This window comes from Ixodes scapularis, unplaced genomic scaffold (assembly GCF_016920785.2).
Source record: "Ixodes scapularis isolate PalLabHiFi unplaced genomic scaffold, ASM1692078v2 PGA_scaffold0__279_contigs__length_252992795, whole genome shotgun sequence".
In the NCBI taxonomy this organism is placed as follows: Eukaryota; Metazoa; Arthropoda; class Arachnida; order Ixodida; family Ixodidae; genus Ixodes; species Ixodes scapularis.
This window is the reverse complement of record NW_024609835.1, coordinates 122983290-123000082: the sequence shown is the minus strand read 5'-3', so window position 1 is coordinate 123000082 and position 16793 is coordinate 122983290.

The window sequence follows — 16793 nt, the reverse complement described above, 5'->3', positions numbered from 1 at the left end:
GCTTCCGATTTTCAGTATCGACGTCGATCATCGCCGTTACCTTATACACTTTTGCAGCACGAGCGACGTCCCGACCGAAAATAGCTAGAAGAATCTAATCATGGTTTTGGCGACCATTCTGCGGCGTTCATGCGAATGAATCGCCGCACGTCAAATTATTTACGGAAAGTTTAGCGGCATAACGAGCCTTGATAATTTCGCTCAGGCGATTAAAGTGGTAAGACATTGCGATGAGGACGTAAAATCGACAATTCCAACGCGAAAAAGAGTATACAGACTCACACAGACGCCGAAAACGTGACATTCGAATGGTTTGTTGCCGCGGGACGCGGTGCTTCCTGCCCGCACTCCATTGCGTATCCGTTCGAACTGTCGTCTGCTAGCTCTTTCAAACTTCGCTGCTTTTTGTCGTCAGCTCGTTAAACGACAGCGGCCCGTAAACCAAACGTTGACCCGGTAATTGCGATAGGAACTAAGTGCAGGCCTCAAAACACTTTTGAAGGTTGGTTGGAGTAAGTCGGCTAAGCGTAAACAGATACAGGAAGATGTTGATCGTTGGTACCAGTGGCCATCACCGACTTGTAATGCCCGATTCTACTTGCTGTTTTCAGTATCGACGTCCACCATCGCAGCTATACGGTCCACGCTTTTGCAGTCCGAGCGACGTCGCGACTGAAAATAGCGAGCAAAATCTCATCGTGGGAGTCAGGCTTTAGCGCCCATTCTGCGGCGTCCACGTGAAATGAATCGCCGCACGTCACATTATTCACGCAAAGTTTTGCCTCGCTAGTTTTGCTGAAGCCGCTCAAGTAGTCGGATATTGTTAGGAGGACGTAGAATCAACAATTCCAACGCGAAAAATAGCACGGGGACTCCCACCGACGCCTACAACAACGCAATTCAATGGTTTGTTTATGGGCGACGGCGGACCTCTTGCCCACCATCCACCGCGCATGCGCGGCGCCGGTGGCGTCCGCTAGGGGCGGTCCGGTTTGTTTGTAAACATGAGTTGGTGTATAGGAAGAGGTCCGCCATTTTCCCATGCATTCTGGCTGCCGCCAGCGGCGGAGCACGCAGGCAGACTTTCGGGGTCCCACACATGGTTACTAACTGCCTTCGATTTCACGAATATAATTATCATCAGAGCAGTTTCATGAACTTCAGCAATCCACGAACTTACCGGTGGAAATGTATTCGCGTTCCTTTCGAAGCTTTCTTTTTGCATAGTGTGCAGATGTGCGGCCTCCCGTCAACACTAAACTAAACCAGATAATCGGCTTCGCGGGTGGCCGCGCCCCAGGAATACGAAACCTCGCTACCACCATCTTTCCAAAATTTCAACAGAAGGGAAGTTAATGCAGCGTAATGAGTATACAGCTTCTTATAAACGTTAGAAGTGCTCAGAATTTAGTTGACAGCGTTAAATTATCACTGTTTATGTTGCTGCGAGTTTTCAGTCTTCGCGATTACCATTGAGACTGTCGTCCTTCAGCTGGCAACGTTGGTTTCTTTCTTTCGTGTTTTGTCGCTCTCTTTCACGATCTTTCACTAGGGACCCAGGATGTCGGCGCACAGGATTTGCCACTCCTCCTCACCCACCTTTACTCCCCTGGCATGCGGCCAACCGCTCCCTCTTTCCGGCAGCCGGGCCGCTGCGCGCGCTGCGCCGCCATGGAGAGAGAGGGCTCTCCTGGTGGCGTTCATTGGAACTACGCCTCGAGAAAGCCAATAGGAGCCTCTTCCCTTGAAACTATGACGCGCGCCAGCCAGTACGAGCCAATCCGTCGAATTTCTGCTACAGACGACAGGCTTCTCTCCATCGGGACAGTGGAAGCTGCCGTTTGGCTCAGCTTCAAAAGCTGAGGACGTCGATTCGCTCCATGGGGCAGTTAATGTTTTTGCATTAAAAGTAGGCCCATACAGTGCTCTAAGCAAGAGACGGGGCGCGGCTGCACACTATACAAGACACATTTCGGTGGCTCGTCGCTCGGCTTTCCCTTCTCTGTCTCGGGTTGGATACACCGTGTTCCGGCTCAATAGGTCATGTTCGGAATGCACGGCGAACGTTTACCAAATACACGGCACTTACTATCTGCATAAAGAAAAAAAAGAAAAAAAAAAAGGCGAACCCCCCCTTCCCCCTAGCCCTCAGAAATGCCGCGAAAACGCATTCTGTGCATACCGACTTTATCTGTAGGAATAAGATTCTTTGTATATCTTTTTCGACACTGTGCAATTAGGTGGAACTTAAGCCACTAACCATTTCTGCTGCGCGGAGCGCTCTCGTTTTAAATGACAGAAGCGCACCACTGCGTATTCGATAATTAAATTTTACCCGAAATTATTAAAACATTAATTGTGTGTATCTATAGCAGCAGAATTTTTTTTTTTTTTGCTACAACAAAGTTTACTTTTATAGATTTTGATAATTTATTGAACTTCTAACTCTTAAACACCCAAAATATACTTGGAGATATAATACCTGCAGATCGGTGTTCCGGTGCAAAGTAAAAAGTAAAACAGCCTAGTCCTCTTTAGAAAGTGAATTTCTTCTCACCTCCAGATGTTTCTTACCAGGAAAAAAAAAACTATCTAGTACAGAAGATTTGATCATAAACACGCCCAGTGCTCGTGAAAAACACCTGGCAGACTGCACAGGTATACTGCATACGGCTGCAGCTCTTCTAGAATCAATATTTTTCATTCACGGGCATTAAAAAGTTAATGAACTTCTTCCCCCTATAAGAAGTTCACTTTTCCCGCTCATTTCAAAGTCATATGACTTAGTATACTATGCAGTCGAATATATTATATTATTTATATGTTAAAAGAAAAACGTCTGATGGAACAGTTCTTCGCTTCGTCAAATCGCCCCAAGGATAATTTGCTAACCACAGCGGAGTTTTTTTTGTTTTTTTTTGCCCGACAAGCAAGGATTACCTTTTTTATATTGTGGGGAAGCAGTATTTGAAAGGCTACCGCCAATGTTGTTTTGTCTTTTGCCGCTCACAAAGAAAGCTCGAAAAGACTTGAAATAAAATAAAATCACTTTATTTTTTTTCTTGTACAAGTATAGACGAAGGTGTGATGGTACGTGGTTCGTGTGTTTAGGGTCTTAATAGAAGTACGGAAGACACAGGATGCGTTAGGAAATATTTCACTATTGTGACATAGACATCAGAACAAAAGAAAAACCAAATATTTACACCGTGGCTATTTACAGAATGTTTTTGTACGGGTTGCCTCACAGTTTTCTTTCCTGATGACATGGAGGGGTAGCGACGAAGGAGGATGGTGGAGGGCTCGTCGTTGATGGGCTCGACGGCAGTCGTTGTTAGCCTGGAGCGTCTCGTTCCCGGAGATGTTGGTGAACCCGGTCGCTGGAGTTGTCTTCAGCGCCTCAGGTAGTCCAGTCGGCCTCAGGCAGGCCGGCGCCTTGACCACGAGAGGAGGCGGAGACAGAGTCGGGCCTCTGACGCCTGGTCACGTCTACCGAGGTCCGAACAGCCGTTCGCAGCTTCGCCTTCCGAGTCCGAGCTGTGCTCGTGCCCTTCTCGAGCCCTGTTTCAAAAACCGCGTCATTCCTCGCGCATCTCTTTTCTTCCTCCTCTTCGTGGTGGATCACCCATCACAAAAAGGATGTTGAAGAAAAGCTGCAGCATTGCAGCTTGACGAGTCCACAGACCCTTAAAATTGGCAGCTAAGCAGCATGAGCCCCCCCCCCCCCCCCAAAAAAAAAAAAAAAAAAAAGTATTTATAACATTACTTTGCTATTTCACACTAAAAAAAAAGCAAAAAAAAAAAAAAAGCAAGCATTCGCTTGGTGGAAAAACCATAAGGAAAAACATACTGTGATCATGAAATGTTTGGGTGTCGGCTAGTCGATGGTGCATAGCAAAAGATATAATTAAAACAGCGCGAAAAACACAAGGACAAGTAGACGAAAGGCAGAGCTGGCCAAATTACTCATATTTTGTAATTAAATTACATTACTAATTACTTTGCTGAAAATTGCTGAAATGTAATTAAATTACATTACAAATTACCACAGCCAGAAAGTAATTAATTACCATTACAAATTACTTTTAAAAGTAATGACATTACTTTCGCATTACTTTTGTATACTTTTAAATATAAAAGAGCTATTGATAACTTCCTTTTACAGATAACTTTATTTACATTATTTACACAGTGCATGGCACACAACTAGAACTCTCTGTTGCATGTTTACCGATGGACAGAGGAACGCACGCGACTGATCCGTTTCCCACCCCAACCCGGACAACCATTTTTGGAGATAACTGAGGACCCTACGCGGATTATCTCTGGGTAGGGGGAGAACAATTGTCATTGTTTGCAAAATCGCGTCGAGGCCGTTCCACCAGGGGCCTTAGTTCGACCTACTTCCCCTCCTTCGTTTCCCGAGAATGTCAAGCAGAAAAGCTCGAATGGCAGGCACAGGCACTTACCAGCCCTATTTCTCACAGTGGAAGATAACACAGAGAGGGTACGCAGCATGCATCAGAAAAAGTAAGCGGAAACTTTCAAGAGGGGCCAGAAAACGTCGAATGCAAAACCGCAAAACATAGGTAGAGAACCGCACTGAGCGGGTTTTCACAGTTCAAGAGGGTGGCAGAAAATTTCTAGCTGATACCTGGCGCGAGAGTCGCACCAGGCGCATTAGCATCAGCAACATAGCGGCGGCCGAAGAGCGTTTTTTGGAAAGGTGTAGAGGAAAAAGAAAAAGTAAAATAAAAAAAAGCGCTCTTGTGTATTGTGGACACAAAAATATGCCTGGTGCGAAAAAGTAATTAGGTAATTTAATTACAATTACCGTCGCTGGAGTAATTCATTACATTACTAAATTACCTGCTACAAAAAGTAATGAATTACATTACTAATTACTGGAACAAGTAATTAAATTACTGTAATTTCATTACTGTAATTACATTACTGCCAGCCCTGACGAAAGGACACAGACACCGCGTTGTGTCAGTGTCCTTTCTTCTACTTGTCCTTCTGTTAGTTTGCGCTGTTTTAAGTATATGTGATCACGAAAGTTGAGGGCGCACACATTTAAACAAAAAATCGTAAAAATCATTCTCTCCCTGTTTTATGCATTGTGCGGAGTTCACTGCATTTACAAGTGAATATATCAAAATGTAAGAGCTGATATCTGTTTAATTGGGATGGTAGTACATAACGTAAGCAATCTTTTCCGTAGTTCGAGCGAGGTGTAGACACAATCCAAATGTTCTCCAGATCTTGTTGAGTAACTAGTTATGTCTTTTATGTGAAGATGAGCAAGATCATATATGTTATTGATATTATTTCGTGTTCCAAATTTATACCTCAGAATTAATCGATGTCTATTCAATTTGAACACTCTAATCGCATGGAAGCGGTAAAACAAGTTCGTACATGGTGCTCCATAAGGCACGTTGTAAATATACCAAACACATTTTTTTTTGTAATACATAAAAACGTTGTAGGTTTGAAAACGTTGTTGTTCCCCACAGAAATTGGCAATAGTTTATATAAAAGTAAAATATGAGAACATTTAAAGAGGTACTCCGGTGATATTTGTAGCTACCCCAACTAACTATATTTTCAGAATCACCGGCCCCTTTCCGGCATGCTATTCAGTATCGCGAAATTCAGAAAAGTTATTATAAAATTAGCAAATAAAAATGATGGAAAACCAGCATCTAAATATACCCTCACTTTTCAGTACCGTGAAGTCAGTAGCAAGCAGGCTTGCCAGTCGAGCAGGAAGTCTTAAAAATAAACTATGCCAAGCATTTGTTTCGTGCTGGTGCGCGGTAACTGAAGCGAGCTTCTAAATCATTCATTTGACAGCCTGAAATATCTTGAATTCACTTTGCAACAAAATCTACAGTCTATAGAGTGAACCCCTGCCTGCCGCTGGCGTTACCTTTGCATTGTTGGCAGTAGAGACTTTCAATTTGAACAAAAAAAAAAACAGAGTGCGGACCATATTGTAAAATCAATAACTTCGCGAACAAGCATTATTTTGACCTAATCTCTGAGATTCTATTTCAGAGATGATTGTTGGTGCGTTTAGCGAATTTTCAGGCAAATCGGGGACCATGAAGAAGACGCCAAAGTACCCCTTAACCACATTTGGAACGGCGTGCAATGTTACTGCCGGGAAAGGTCGTTATAAACCAAAATTAAATTAAAAAAGATATCAAGAGGTCAGGTTTAATGAAGTGGCTTATATCAATCCTTTTGTACACTCTGGTAGTTTTAACACACTGCGTGTTTAACTTAGGTTATTTCTTTAATCATGTCTCGAGCAAGAAAAAAACGCTCAGAATGACTTCTGAACGGTTTTCCGCAACTTCGATACGATTTAGAAAAAGAAATGTTTCCTTATATCATATTTCTGGTTGCGGTATTTTTACCGAAACAAGTACCGTCATGTGCCTAGTAGAAAAGGTATATAACCTTATTACCGTTCCATCACGCTGTCAAGCCATCGGCTTGACATTTTAACAAGCTTGCCATTCTCTGATTGAAATTCGTAACAAATTTTAGAAAATGTTTAATGACAAAGTGCGGCCCGTTCGCGATAGCAGAAGCAGCTTATCTCAACGTGTATGCAGACTTTGTTGCTTGCCATTTTCTCGTTGGAAATTTCTGAAAGTCATTTCCATCTTTTGAATCGGACAACGGCAAACTCTGAAGCTTTAATGTCTGGTCGCAACCGCTAGAGCTACATTTGAGAATATACAAAACGTTTGTTGAAGCCTAGGTTATTATTATTTTTTTTTTTGTGAGATAGACAATTTCCTTTTCCCCGAACACTTAGTAGATGTTAAAAGAGAACAAATTGACACTGTGTCTTTGAAATCAGTGGAAACCAATAGGGTTGCTTCAATAGACGTGACAAGTTCGTACATACAATACAACAAAGTTTTAATCCATCAAAAATCAATTCACTTCGGATAGGTAAAAATTTCAATTTGCGAATACGAAAATAATTTTCATTTCTCGGAGTTTTCAGGAAGAAATTACGCTTTGATTAACCTCCCCCGCGCATAATATATGTCCAACAAAATGATAGGAGTGATCACTCTTGTGAAGGCCCCAAAGTGCCCTGCTGAGGTATATCAAACTTTCTTTCTTCGGCGCTGCTTACAAAAGTAATGCGGCATTCTTGGCCCGAGAGGAACGAGCGTTCGTTGAACGCAATAAGCTCGGCTTATTGAGAACTTCCCGCAGCGCCATTTGTCAATGTAGTCGGGGTACGAAGCCGCGCGCTCGCCGCCGCAACCGTAACCGCCACACTGCCTCTCGGGATTGGGTAACCGCCGACCGATAACGCGATGAAAACAGCAAGACAAACCGCAGAAGGCAACCTAAAGCATTGGAGTGAACAAAAAGATTTATCCCAAAATCTCGATAGCAGACCAATGACAAATTTCGAGAGACGAGTATAAAAAACAGATGGAACTGATGGGATCCCTGGGCAACTTTATTCTGCTATTTCCTTTTTTTAATAAACATATCTATCTTGGTGATGCCCGATGGTGAGTTCTTAGTTCCCTCGTTCAACTTTACGTTATTGGCCCCCCCCCCCCCCCCCCCCCTTTAGCGAGGGACGCTCAAGGCTGACCGGGGCTTTTATCTGTACCGTTACCATCGTTTTGGCCAGGGGCCTCCAAACTTTTTGCCTAAAGGGCCAGATTGGGGATCTGTCGCACGCAGTGTATGCAAATAAGAACGTGCAAAATGGAGAAGGCGAAATAAGGATTTCAATACATAAGTGGAAACTAGAGCGAAAATTAAAACCGGAACGTGAGGTGAATGAATATATATATATATATATATATATATATAGATATTCATGTATGTGTGCGTATATACTGAAACGAAGAATAGCGAGGCAAAAGAAGAGGTGTGAACTCAACTGGCTTGTTATTGCCGGCACCGATACGGATTGGATCAACAAATAAGACGCGCGCGTGTGTCGTTCTATTTCCTAATCTCCGAGCTTGTCGTCTTCTTCGCTACATTTGCCTCGCAGTTAGGGGGCTGCTATCCTGGCAGCAGTAGTTCTAGAGGGGGCGGTCAGGTAGGGTGGTACATATGGTTTCATTCGTGATGCATGAACGGTATCTTGATGGTGACGCCGGCGATCGGTGGGGAGGGGAACGGGTTCGACGCGGTAGTTGACTGGCGAGGTTGCTGTCAGCACTTTCTATGGGCCATGATATCTTTGAAGAAGCTTTGGGGATCGTCCGGGCCTCTTGATGGGCATCTAGATCCACACTAAATCATCGTCGTTGTAAGTGACAGAGTCGTGACGGGCGTCGTGACGACTCTTTTCGACGTTCTGGTGCTCAAATGTGCGACAGCGGGTTGACAGACGACATTCCTCTGCCCGGCTGATTGCTTCATCAAAGGCTATGTGCTCCATGATATCTGTTCGATAGGGTAAGATAGTATCGAGCGTACAGGAAGGATACTTCGCTGTTATACGTGAGCATGAAAGGTTGAGAAGCCTGTCGTAGCTTCAGTTGCAGTGTTATAAGCGAAAGTAACCTAGGGGAGAATTCGATCCCAGTTATCACGGTCCTGGGAGACACACATCGTAAGCATGTCCGAAACGGCACAATAAGGCGCTCCGTAAGTCCGTTTGTTTGGGGATGGTAAGACGATGTCCAAAGATTAATAACATTTCATTTTCTCAAAACGTCGTCAACGAGTTGTGGTAAAAAAACTGTTCCTCGATCACTGAGTAGTTCTCGAGGCCAGCCGTGACGCAGTATAATATTGTTTAAAAAAAAACATGCAACTTCATGAGAACCTGCGATGGGCAGGGCAGCTGTCTCTGCGTATCACGTCAGATGGGCAATGGCGACGACCTCCCAACGGTTTCCCTAAGATGATTTTGGTAGAGGGCCATACATATCAATTCCGACTCGTTCGAATGTCCTGTCGGGACATGGTATGGGTTGGAGCAAACCCGGTAGGCTCTAAGGTTTTTTTTTTTTTTTTTTTCGTTGTTACACAATAAATAAGAGCTGACATATTTTTGCACAAAGCGAAACATGCCGGGCCAGTAATATCAGCCACGTAAACGATTATAAGTTTTTAAGACCCCAAGATGTCCCGACGTTGAGTCGTTATAGAGTCACTGTAGCAGCTCAGAACGAAGCTGCCGTGGCACTACTAACAACAAACGCTGACAGTCTGCTGAATAGTTACCATGGAACAAGAGGCCATTTGGAACAGAAAAATGCCGTGCTCGTTTGCAGGACTTGCGGTTGTTGGAGATAGCAAGGCCTGTTATATGTTGCACCAGAGTGCGGGTGTAAGGGTCTTGGAGCTAGTTTTGTGCCACAGCATCCAGGGAGCGAGAGCGAGTGTAATCGGATCTTCGTCCCCGTCAGGAGTAATCGTTGGCAAGGGGCAACGTGAGAGTCCGTCAGCCTCCTGATGCTTGCGTACGGACCTATAAGTGACGGAGAGGTTGTAGTCTGGGAGGCGAACAGCCCAACACCCCAGACGCCTCGAGACATCTATCAACGTCGTTATTTAACAGAGAGCGTGGTGGTCTGTGATGACACTAAAATGGCGTCCCTACAGGTATGATCGAAATTTCGACATAACCCAGATAATAACCAAACATTTTTTTTTTCAGTTGTAGTGCTACGTTCACCCATTGACTGGGTGCGACTGGCGTATGCCACAACTCTCTCGGGTCGGTGTGGTTCGCGTTGTATTAGTACTGCGTCTAGTCCAAACCCGCTGGCGTTTGAATGGATCTCGGTGGAAAGTGAGGGGTTAAAGTGGCCTAAAATCGGATCACCGGTCAGAAGAGCAGTTAGCGGATCGAAGATGGACTGGCATTCTGGAGAGCAATAAAAAGTGTTGGTTGCATCATGTAAGGCGTGTAAGGGGGCGGCGATCGTGGCGAATCCTTGGACAAATCGCTGAAAATAGGAGCAGAAACCCCAAAAGGTGCGAAGTTGTTTAGCTGTAATTCGAATGGGACATTCTGCGACTCCTGGAATTTCGTCATGATTGGGACGGACGCCTTCCTTTAATACTACATGTCCAAGGACTCGATTTGTTTTTGTTTCTTTTTTTTTTTTTTGCAAAATGACACTTTTCGGTGTTGAGTTGGAAATTGGCCCTTTGGAATACACGTTTGAACAGTGGCCACACGTTCAAGATGTGTTTCAAACGTCGGTGCAAAAATGAAAATATTGACTAGATAGCAAAGGAAGATTTGTCACTTTCGACCTCGGAGAACAGTATCGATCAGCCTTTCAAACGGGGCCGGAACATTACAAAGTCCCAATGGCATCACGTTAAATTCATAGAGACCACCTGGTGTGATAAAGACAGTTTTAGGTTTATAGGTCATTCGGACTTGTCAATATCCCGGCTGTAAATCCAGGGAAGTAGAAAATGCAGCGCCCTGAAAGCAGTCGAGGTCATCGTCAATGCGTGGCAATGGATATGCATCCCTGGTGGTTATCTTGTTGAGTCTATTTCGTGCTTAGTCGTTGTGTGCAATCTTACGTAGTGCAAGCACTAGCCGCTCTTTTACACTATGCCAAGCACCGATTTTAGTTGGTGATATTTCTACAAGGTGGCGCTTGAGGGCGCCGCCACACACATCAACATACTCCCCCTCTAGCTCTTTGACTCCTGCATGTGGACACGCCGCTGTATGTCGCCATGTCCAGTGCAGTTGCTGATATTCCCACAAGATGTCGCGAGTAGCGGGAAAGTGTGGGGACACGCCACTGGGATGTCGCCATGTCCAGTGCAGTTGGTGATATTCCCACAAGATGTTGAGAGTAGCGGGAAAGTGTGGGGACACGCCGCTGAATGTCGTCATGTCCAGTGCGGTTGGTAATATTCCCACAAGGTGTCGCGAGTAGCGCAACTAATCGCGTCATTTGAGCGGCCCCGCCACACCAATCAGCGCAAGTCACTTCTCTCTCTATATTTTCTCAGTAAATATTCCACATATTAGTAGTGGAAGTGACACGACCGATCATCAGGCATCAAATAACTGCCATCGTGATTTTCCTTCTAATCATCTACATTATTGTGTTCGGACTTGCCACTTCTCAACCAAACCCGTACGGCCACTGCACACTCGAGACCAAAGGTCGGCATTTTAGGTCGCCCTCACTCACCCTCACCCTCACAGCCACACTTACCTAAGCCTCTCGCTCACCCTCACCCTCACAGCTACACCCACCTTGAGCCCCTCACTCACCCTCACCCTCACAGTCACAGTCACCTTCAGCCCTTCACTCACCCTCACTGAACCTCACGGCCCTCACGCACTCACCGCCCTCACGGCCGTCACCGCCCTCACGCCCCTCACTCACTCATGGCCCTCACGAAACTCACCGCCCTCACGCCACTCACCGCCCTCACGGCCCTCACCGCCCTCACGGCCCTCACCGCCCTCACGGCCCTCAACGCCCTCACGGCCCTCACGCCACTCACCGCCCTCACGACCCTCACCGCCCTCACGGCCCTCACGGCCCTCACCGCCCTCACGGCCCTCCGCCACTCACCGCCCTCAAGCCACTCACCGCCCATTAACAATACTAATGCACCTTTCTGAAACAGTTTATTTCCAAAAAACGATCGATTTCAAACCAGAACCAAGTCTTTCGGTGTCATCATCACCGGCACGAGGTATCAAGTGAAAATTTTGCGTCCCTGATTGGATGCAGCCGCTTCAAACGTATTCGAATTGCTCCGAGTTGCTTGCTTATTTCGAGCCGGACCCGATCTCAGCAATTCGTGTCGATCTAGGGAAAGCTAGAGAACAACCCGTCATTAACACCAAAATTGCTGAGAAAGATTCTCGATCTGAAGGGGGCCTCACGCACTCACCGCCCTCACGCACTCATGGCCCCCACACCACCTCATGCACTCGCCGCCTTCACGGCCCTCACGGCCCTCACGGCCCTCACGCCTCTCATGCCACTCATTGCTCTCACGCACTCATGGCCCTCACACCACTCACGCGCTCATGGCCCTCACGCCACTCACCGCCCTCACGCCCCTCACGCACTCATGGCCCTCATACCCCTCATGGCCCTCACGGCCCTCACGGCCCTCACCGCCCTCACGGCCCTCACCGCCCTCACGGCCCTCACCGCCCTCACGGCCCTCACGACCCTCACCGCCCTCATGGCCCTCACGGCCCTCACGGCCCTCACGGCCCTCACCGCCCTCACCGCCCTCACAGCCCTCACGGCCCTCACCGCCCTCACAGCCCTCACGGCCCTCACTCACCCTCACACTCATGAATTTTCCTGGTTCAGAAACTCACTCACCCTCACCTCACCTGTGAGGATGAGGATGAGTGAGGGTGAGTGAGGGCCCTCATGAGTGAGGTTTGCCGAGGTATGCTCGAGACAAGCTTGACGGAAGACAGCAAAGTTCATCAATGTTCAGACTCTGTTTTGGCGATACGTGCATAGACGAAAGTGTACTATACTGAGAAAATCGGACTAAACTTGGAAAAAAAGCAGACTCGCAACCTAAAACAATGTTTTAACGAAGCAGATGTTCATGTCCTGCAGAAACATGACCTATAGTGCCAAGACAATTGTAATATAAGTGAGTCGACGTATCTCCGCCGGTGTCCATTCAATGCGTATAAATGAGATGATTGGGCGAAAACCCTATGGGATCAATTTAGGTCACGAGGCAACTTTCTGCCTATTGGATTCTTTTAGTAAAGAGTAATAAAACACGCTCTGTGTGTGTGTGTGCGTTAGTGTGTGTGTGTGTGCGTGCGTGTGTGCGTGTGTCTCAAACAAATCTGCGGAGTCTAATGAAACGACTCAATGCATTGCGAAGAACATGATCGCATACACTCTTTTTAATTTTGTTGAGTTTCAAAATTACTTTACCTAACTGAACGTGAAAGGAATCGTAGACTTTCCATTCCACAAGGTACTGTAGATCAAGCTCACATCGTTTTGTCAAAATCTTCTCGATGTTACAGGCCTTGTTTTCGGGGATGAAAACACGTTGCAACGGGGCTCTTTCTCATAATACCGACTATGTTATATGTATTTGGCACACCTAATCGAATTCGGTCCACGATAATCACCTCGTTCTTGAACGACTGTTCGTACTTCTTTAAATGAATGTGACGGTCTTTCGAGATGCGCACATACTCACCAAAGTGAAAGTTAGGTCTTTTCACCGGTCCGGCATTGGGAAACAATTGAAACAAAACATTCAGTATGGTTCTCTTGGGTAACATCGACCGGCCTAGAGTTTATGTCCCATTATGACGATCATATGCCACCAGGACAAGTATTTCTTGAACGGGGTGGATATTCGCATCGTGCTGCGACAAATTACAGAAGAATGCAAGCTCTTGCCCGCCTCGACGGTTTCTCCCAAAACACGTCGTCAACTTTCTTGGAGTGTAATCTACATTCGGCGCATGCAAGTGGCCCCGACGGTGCTTTAGGGCACTGAAAGACGTCTACAGTCCTCTCCCGCGACGTATCTACTACGTGGAGTGTAGATCAAGACCAGAACAGTGTCTCCCGGTCTGTCGCACCTTGCCCTCGACAATCTCTGTGCGTTCGGGTGTCGTCAAAGCTCCTCGTCGCTTTCGTAAAGAGCGACGTGTCTCAAACAAGTCGCAAGCACGAACCCTTCAAGCTCGAACACTTCAACTTGAAAACGGCACTCCTGTGTGTGAGTCGATGTCATCAGACGAAATTTTTGCTCAAGATCTGCTTAGGATGGCCTATATGACCTTCCAGTACGGCCTCAATCGGGACGTTTTCTATTTTAAAGGTGCCTTCTCGAAGTACTATTTTCTGCTCTACTACATTTTGACTTCTGATAGGGTGTGTGCCCAATCTCCCCGTCAAACGTGCAACTTACCTTGTCTCTTAAGCAAGATCTAACTAAAGTCATCACCATTCTCTTTATGTCAGAAACGCCTCGTGTTTTGGAAACTGACAAGGAGAGAAACGTCAAGTTTGCCAGTTGAAACTGAAGAACACGAATTTTACCAAATGTTCGCGGGAAATCACTGCACGCGTCCTTGATTTCGCGTCACGTTCGCGTGTGATGAAACTTGTCAAAAGACGCCGCCATTCGGTCTTTACGTAGTAAATACGACACCGATGTCTTCTTTCAGTGAACACGGATACCTTTTTTTCTTAGGTATGCCCAAAGGACAGCGCAATTAGTTATTTTAACAGTTTCGGAATGATTCCGATTAACTAGGATTATATCAACTTCATTGAAAAGCAGCCAGTTTCTTCTTTTCCAAGAAAAGCATTCAAGGGACTCTGCGGCACACCTGTGGAATTTAATATCCACACGTCGGTGCGCTCCTGTGTTGTGGTGTATACGTCCCGCGAGTGCATCCAAAACTTTTCCTCCGAGCGACTACCGACTTAACAACCAACTGATTTCTGTACTCATGCGCAAGCAATTTCTTTCTCCCTCGTTAAAGCTTTCCTGTTACTAGTGCTTTTGCCCGATTTAGAGGAGCCAATCATCGTGATATTGACACCGGCGTCTGGAATTTAAATTTGTGCAGGTCCGGAGACATGTTGACTTCAACTGCGCTTGTCGACAAATAAAAGAAAGATATTGTAGACGTGTTTTATAAATTTTCGCGATGGATATGCAATAAAATAAGCAGGGTTCTTTAAGGTCAGAGCAGACCGCACGGTAGGAGGCCGTCCAGCAGGAAGAAGTCTAGACATGTCTGGAAATGTCTCGGCAACCCGAAATGCAGGGTGTCGAACCGAACCCGAACCTGAACCAAAAACCGGATCAAAACCGTTATTTTTGACCGAACCGGTACAAAACCGAAACCGAAGTCGAACGCTTCATATTGAACCCGAACCGAAACGAAACCATAATCTGATGTGGTGGTTACCGGTTCAACGAAAGCGGTTCAGGGTCAATTGGGTCAATAATTGATCTTAATGGGAAACGTTGCGGGCGTAATTTTTTTTCTTATATTGCCAAGACTAATCCTATATACTGACAGATATTTTTACCTTTCGTTTTTATTGCATACGTAATAAAAAAATGCATCATCATCAAAAGCAGAGACACAAAGAGAAGGCGTGGTCAGCGAGCTCGTTCAGTTCCCACCTCTACTTAGGCGTCTGGAGAACTTCAGCTTTACTTTGTTTCTTGGATTGACCCTGACGGTGCGGTGGTGGCGGCGGCGATATCAAAGCACCGCTTGGCCGCTTGGCCGCAGCCCTAAAGCCCCCAAGAATTACAACGAAGTTGTAATTCTCGGGGACTTTTTGGGGGCGTGGCTTAGGTGCCATAAAGAGACATCGAAACCAGCCTCTGCTTTCGGCCGCAGCCTAGTAGAAGCCCCAAAGAGAAGAGAAACAATGCTTCTTGGCAACGACGTTTTCTGCGCTGGAATTTACTTAGATCCGAGGTACAATATTCTGCTGTCAGTCAAAGAGAAAGAAAGAGCGCAAACTTAACTAAAATAAAAGAAAATATGGGCAAATGTACATCGGAATTAAAACCAGCGCAAAAGAAAACAGTGAAACAATTAAATACGAAGTATGTCATACCCCCTCGCCCAAGCCTCAACTTTAGCAAACGCGACCCTCAGAAAGCGTGCAAAAGCAACGTTAACGTCATCGAAGGCGGTGCTCAGGAAGAAGACGAACTCGACGTGTTTTTAGAAGCCAAAAAAAGGCTGACGAAGGCCGAACCGCCTGATTGCACTGCAGCGAGTAAGAGCATCGGTCCTCTGCTGGAATCTTCTCTAGAGGAGTCGCGCCTCAACGAAAACGAAGACATCCTTCGTTACTGGGAGAACCACAAGTTTGAACGACCAGAACTCTATGAGCTAGCCAAGGTTGCTCTGGCTGCGCCAGCTACGCAAGTCAGCGTAGATCGAACCTTCTCAGGTCTAGAGTTTGTGCTTTCACCGCTTCGTGCCAACTTGAAAGAGTCGACGATAGACAACATCACGTTCATCCGCGCTAAAAGAAAGGCGCCATAAGCATATATAACGCTATGAAACGTCATAACATGTAAACGCTCTAGTGGGGTTTGATCAAATATATTCCTCTTTCGCTGTGAAATAAAATAATTTCAAAAACATATAATTTCAATACGCCCCCGCTTTTAGAGCGCAGCTCTTAGAGCGCAGCTCTGAGGGGTGGTCACGTGACCACCCCTCAGGGTCACGTGACCTCTCCGATGACGTCATCGTCACTGATGACGTCACCGGCATCCGCATCGTCATCGTCATCATCACTGATGACGTCATCAGTGACGTCACTGATGACCTCACCGGCATCCGCATCGTCATCGTCATCATCACGGATGACGTCATCAGTGACGTCACTGATGACGTCACCGACATCCGCATCGTCATCGTCATCATCGCTGATGACGTCATCGGAGTCCGCATCGTCATCGTCAGTGATGACGTCATCAGTGACGTCACTGATGACATCATCGGTATCGTCACGTGACCCCCCAAGGTCACGTGACCCCCCCCAGTACCCTTCCCTCCTCCTCAAGAGCTGCGCTCTAATTCGGTGTTACAGGGAGTTGTAAACGGCTTTCACTTTTTTTCTACACATTTTTGTTGACACTGTAATGTGATGTTCTAGTGAATTCGAGAACCGTCTTGCTGATTCGAGGTTAGAATGTACTACGCGCCGAACCTTCTACTCCGAACGATCCAGAAACCCACGAGGGTACAAAAAAAAGGTGTGGTCATATGTGACTACATTTGGGGTGGT